The sequence below is a fragment of the Strix uralensis genome, chromosome 8 (assembly GCF_047716275.1).
Source record: "Strix uralensis isolate ZFMK-TIS-50842 chromosome 8, bStrUra1, whole genome shotgun sequence".
NCBI lineage: Eukaryota > Metazoa > Chordata > Aves > Strigiformes > Strigidae > Strix > Strix uralensis.
Window position 1 is genome coordinate 17,101,791 of NC_133979.1, and position 6,673 is coordinate 17,108,463.

Here is a 6,673-nt window from a genome sequence, read left to right on the forward strand (position 1 = left end):
AGTTGCAGAGCACATGGAAAATTTTCCTAGGTGAGACTAAACAAAGCTATAAATTTGGAGCTACAACAAACTTTTATAGAACAAGAGGTAATTTAAAAGCTGCTAATGGAGAAGGAGTGTGAGGGATACAGGGTGATCTGTATGACTCTTGGGTTGCTGACTGACAAATTAACAACTGGCTCAAACCAGAATGCTTCAGACTTCTTACATGGCCAAGTACTTTTTATCTCTGCCTTCCAAAAAGAAGGAAAAATATACAATAACAATGAGAAAATGTTAAATTCAGCAGTCAAATTATCATTGACAGTCTAGCATTACCCAGTAAATATACCATGTCTAGCAAACATGAGTATTTTCATTTACAAGCTTGATACTATTAATGTAATTTCTGATAGTGGGAATTACACTTCAGAACCAATATACAGTTTTTATAATTAATATAACATAATATGCACCCTCACTAAGTTTGCTGATGACACTAAACTGGGTGGTGAGGTGGATGTGAGACGGGAGAGCCATCTCACAGAGAGACCTGGACAGGCTGGAAGAGTGGGCTAGCAAGAACAGTATGAAGTTTAACAAAGAGAAGTGCAAAGTCCTGCACCTGCAATGACATAACGAAAGAGCCCGGTACAGGCTGGGCTCTGAGGCTGGGGAGCTGCCTTGCTGAAAGGCACCTGGGGGTCCTGGTGGACAATAAGCCGAACAAGAATCAGCAATGCGCTGCTGCAGCAATAAAGGCAAATCGGATCCTGGGCTGCATCTGCAGGGGCATTGCTAGCAGAGAGAGACGTGGTCATCCCACTCTACTCCGTGCTTGTCAGGCTGCACCTACTCTGTCCAGTTCTGGTCCCTACAATTCAAAGAAGGTGCAGACAAACTGGAAGAGGTCCGAAAGGAGGGTCATGAAGATGATCAAAGGGCTGGAGAACCTATGAGGAAAGACTGAAGGAGTTAAGTCTCTTCTCCCTGGACAAGGCTCAGCGGGGACCTCATCACAGTATTCCAGTGCTTAAAGGGTGGCTACAAAGAGGACAGAGGCTCTCTCTTCACAAGGAGCCACATGGAGAAGACAAGGGTCAATGGGTACAAGTTGCAGTAGGAGAGGTTTCATCTTGATACAGGAAAGAAATTTTTTACAGTAAGAACAATCAATCACTGGAACAACCTCCCCAGTGGTAGAGTCACCATCACTGGAGGTTTTCAGGATGGAACTGGACAGGGTGCTAGGTAATCTCATCTAGACTCCCTTTTCCACAAAATGTTGGACCAGATGGTCTTTCAAGGTCCCTTCCAGCCAGAGCTGTTCTATGATTCTGTGGTTTTCCTGCATACACCAACAAATCTATGCAAATGTTGAATAATCATCCTAAGTTTTCTCCTCTGTCTTCACATTTGAAACACCAAATTTTGCCCTTTGTTCTACTTCATTTTAACAGCACCAACTTTTTATTATTTTAATGGAATTTCTCTACCTTTCCTATACTTTCCACAAGTTCAGCTTTTTCTTTGTCTAGGTTTCCCATTTTCTGTGGGTTTCTGTACTTTGAATGAATCACCTCTTAATGAACCTTACCATTGGATGTGTTTTCAGATCTGATATTCCTTTTCCCCAAGTGATAATAAATGTCATAATTTCAGTCATATCAAGGCCAGAATAGCTGTCACATTTTAGAGGAGAGACACTCCTTTGGAGAAGAGAGTCACAAATCAAAGCATTACTTGCTGCTATCATTCCCTATAACAGTTTTTAGGTCACTGAATGTCTATTTATTCAGAAATATTTCCTTTTATTTGTTTCTGATGTGTCTTCTTATTCCATAAAGTATTTCTGCTGCATACAAATTGGTAGGAACTATATCATACAATCAGAATAAATGGGTTGCAGCACTGTTCCCAGAACTATTTCCTAGAGTTACGTAAAAATATGACAGACCTTACGTAGCCAGTCTCCGTGATCCAAGCCATCTCCTCGTTACTCTGAAGCCACCCAAGCCTGCCTGGCTAGCGAGCAGAGCTGCAGTAGTCTCTCGTGTGGCGACACTGACATCTAGTGGGCTCCAACAACACCTCCAGTTTTCCCAAATGTTCCAAAAATCCGCTTAGATCAAAGCATCTCTCTGGGACGCTCTGACCTTCATATAAATGCATATTTAAAAGTACAATCAAATATGAATAGCTGAAGGTTGAATTTAGTTCTTAAGGCTGGCTGTTACTATAGAGGCATGAAGAAGATTTATATGAATTAGGAGCTTCAGTTTACTGAGCTCTGTCTTTAGTAAAAGCTCTGAAGAACTCATTTCAAGTAATGCAGGATTCAGCACTCCCCTGCACACCTCTGCAAAAGGCAGACACCATTTGCTCTTCCATGCTTCCTGACAAGCAAGTGCAAAACGACAGGGTAAGACTGACTGTTTTCAATGATTATGTTTACACTAACAGTATGTATGCTCAAAAGCTATGTGGGCTGGGATCCCCGTCGCTGACACAACTGCCACATGCCAGTTAAGACTAGCTACAGAAGATGCAATAGTTAAAGTCAAAACCGTATCAGCTTTGTTCCTCAATATGGTCTTCCCAATACTCTTAAAATAATTTCAGCTTCCAGCTTCCTACACAGACCTCATGGCGTTCCACAGAAAATAGAATTTTCATTATTCCTATGCCACCTGTGGAGAAACTGTAGTACCATGCGATAAAGTGACTTTCTCATGGTCATCAGCAGGGAAGTGGTAGAGCTGCAAATATACCTCCAGTCATTAAACTATCATTGCACAGTATAAGGAAGAAACCCCAAAACTTTATTTTTTATTTCCATAGGGGCCAGTTACAGCCTATAGAATTTTCCATATAATCTTCCTCCAAGTATAAGATAGACAGCTTCTTCCAAGTTAGACAGCTGGGGTGTGGGACTAAATTATTATCCTGCCTGGGTATCAAACAAACCCACTATGGCTCCAGGAAGTATGTTACTGAAAGGACAAAGATCACAAAACCAACACATGATTTACCTAGTCCAGTTCCCTGAAATTTCAGGACTTTTGCCTACCAAATATTTTGCCAGTTGCTACATGCAGTCCTAGTACAACTCCAGTTTAAGCGTTTAAGGGAAGCACAGCAACAGCTGCTGTAAGGATCAGTGGAAGAGTGCGCTAATGTGAAAAGGAGCATTAATTCTCACTCAGATAGCTGTAGTTTCCAAGCGGAAGCGTGCTGTTGAAAACAGCTGCTTTCTGGTTCTGTCAAATCCAGTCCCCAGATTTTTCATGAAAGCCTAATTGTACACAGGCCAGGCAGCTGGCACTACTGATTTTATAATCTCTGCCTGGTTATTATCAAGCTAAACTCACAGTTCCTAAAGTTGGCACAGAAGCTATAGACTCATACACAAACAAATGCCCTTACCTATTTTAGTAAAACAAGCTTTGACTATTAAATAGAGGTAAAATTTAATAATGTTTATTTAAAATGACACATTCTGCTCCTTTTATTTTCATATGTCTTTTTACTACATTAATAAATGTTAAATCAAATTTACCTTCAGATTTTCACACACATCTGTTTTGAAAATCTGGTTCCAAGATTGCTGCTATTCTTCAAAGTATTAGCTGGAGTTCTGCAGAGTTGACTGGTAATACGTTGCCAGAACTCTTCATTTCCCCCTGGTTTACTGTATTAAAAGATGACAAATACATAAATATTCATAAAATAGTTGTTTTATGCAAATATATGCTGCAGTTACTTAAACATGAGTGGGAAGGGGAATAATGTATATACACAAAGTGACAGAAGATGTGACCTTATAACTCAATGTATTGTAGAACTAAATATGTATGAATTCCAACATAGGTACTACATTATTGGGATTACACATGCTATCAAAATGTTTGTTTATTTTACTGTGTTTTCACAGTGATATAAACTGACTTATGGACGCATTTTTGGGTTGTCTTTCTTAAATCTTTGACTCCAAAGCCTTTGGTTCAAATACTACTTTCCCATAAAGTCAGAAAGCAGTACTGGGAGTCAGTTTAGAAGCATTTCAGTTCCAAGCTATTATTCTTTATATAAAAGTATTTTATTTTCTTAATTATACTATAAACCTCTATATTAATATAATTTTGGTTGGTTGATTGATTTGGGGTTTTTTCGTAAGCGTAAGTCTATAAGGTTATGGTCCAAGACTTGTTAGCATCAAGGAAAGAATACTGGAAGCACTCCCAATGGGTGGACCTTAATGGCAAGGTCAACAAACAAAATAAAAATTTACATTATCTATCAAGCCATTCTGAACCATACTAAACTGTGATAAACCTACAAAGTGACCTTAAAGAATGCTCAGGATTCCACACTCCTTCAATCCTTTTGATTTTCATCAAGCTTTTCAAGAAAAGTCTAATGACAAGAAATAAAAACTTAAAATTTCTTCACAGATAAGCTTGACACAGAAGCAAAGTTAGTACAGTTAGTAACAGCAACTGTGCTGCAGCATCTAGTTATTCAACCTACAGATCTCAAGCTTCTTGCCCTATTTTACAGTGTATTTGCTACAAAACTTTACACCTACATGATCAAGATTTAGGCACACAAATGTAATGATCTAGAGAGAGATAAAGGGCTAGAACTACAGAAATTCTAACAATTGGTCTTATCTGCCTCCCACTTCAGGACATCTTAATCAGAAATCCTCAAAGCTCTCACTCAAATTATTACCAAGTAACAGTATTGACGTTCTCTATATAATTTCTACTTCTGATCATAGGCAGGGATGGTCCAGGGTCTGTTTATATCCAACAGTCGATTCTGTAAAAGGTTATTTCTTCTTCTTGGACATGTTATAAGCAAGGCTGAAGATCAGACAGTAGGCAAAGTATGGTGGTCACCATACCTGCTGGTGCACTGGTCACCCACCTTTTTCTTAATCGTCAGAGATGAGAGGACATGGGATGCTTCAATTCCTTTTTCAGCCTGAGATGTTTCTGTAGATTCTCTTGTGGCTTACACTTCAGTACTATTACAAGTGACTGTCCCTGCTATCTACTCTACACTTCTGAAGGAATATGTTGTTCCTCCAGCACAGGTGGCAGAAGTAAACATGCTGACTCCTCAGCTGTTTGCAGCTGATTTTATCAGAGTGAGCTAGGGTATCTCTACACACGGTACATTCTTGGAATATACCTTCAGAGCTCTCTAGGTCAGTACCTAGTTTGTAACTAGGCCCACATACTAGGTATGGCTCTCCTTATTGAGCCAGATGTATTGGTTTAGCCTGAAACCAAATCCCTGACTATGTTTTTGGCTCTGAATAGCAGCTGTAGAGAGGGACCACATTCACTACTAGAAGCAGGTATTGAAGATTCCAGTAAAGACAGAGCAGACAGCCTGCATGTGGCAATTTCTTAAAATGACAACAGGAATGTCTAAGATTCAGCTGTTAACACCTGAATGCCTGTTCCTTCTGATGCCAAAAAAATTTCCAGAGTTTGTCCTGAACACTACGTTATAGGCCTACAGGGTGCGGAGAAAGAGAATTTCAAGAAAAGGAGTAACTCAGTAGTGTTTTAAGAGTAACAGAATACTGTGGAACTCAGAAAGCATGGAGTTCCAGGTTGTGACCCAGTAACTGAATTTATTTTTACACTGTAGGATAAAGTGGTGAAAAAAAATTATCCAAACTAGGGTTTTATATGAAATACATAAGCATGCAGTAGAACAGATCTTCCTCTTAGATAAGTGTAGCAACCATTAGTCTGAGGAGTTATTTTCTCTCACTCACATTCTGACTGCTTAAACATTCATGAAAAGGGGAAGGATGTTAAAACTGAGAACTGAAAAAACACATCCAATGCCCCACATATGCCAAACAGCCCATCTGCTAAAGGTGGAAGTACCGTCTACTTAAGACATTTTCTGAAGAAGTAGTACTGTTCTGTTTAGAGCTCTTTAGGAAAGCAGCAATTAAAAGTAGGTATTCCAAATCCTACAAGAACACTCTAACCCATGGAGGCTTATAGGGTGGAAGTCTTCTTCCTCTTCATCCTTCCAGGTTATGCTAGAAAGGAGAGGTATCTAACCATTTTCTGAAGGAAAAAGGGGAGTGTCAAGGCTGACAGTCAATATACCACAGCAACAGCACTTTCCTCTCTGGCAGGTGAGGCTCAGATGTCATGGGCAGCAACTGGGTGCAAGCTTCAGGGAAGAACTAGCAGTATTTTGTTTCAGGAGGAGCTAGACAGTGTTGGTGGCTGTCACTTCCAGCCTGAACATCCCACTCTTCCAAGGCATTACTGGGGTACATCTCACCTGAGCTGGTGCTTCTGCTTCAAGGTCAGGCACTGCTGCTCTCAGTTGTTTGGCATCTCTGTCTTTATATGGAACTCCATCAATGGGAACTGCTGATGCTTAGTGCCAATGAAGGCCATGGAGAGAAATACTTGCATCTGTGTGTCCAAATTTAAAATCTTTGATGTTGCTGTCTTTTCGCATGCCCTATGAATCACAGAATCATCCAGGTTGGAAAGGACCTTGAAGATCATCTAGTCCAACCATTAACCTAGCACTGACAGATCCCAACTACACCATATCCCTCAGCGCTATGTCAACCCGCCTCTTGAACACCTCCAGGGATGGGGACTCCACCACCTCCCTGGGCAGCCCATTCCAACACCTAACA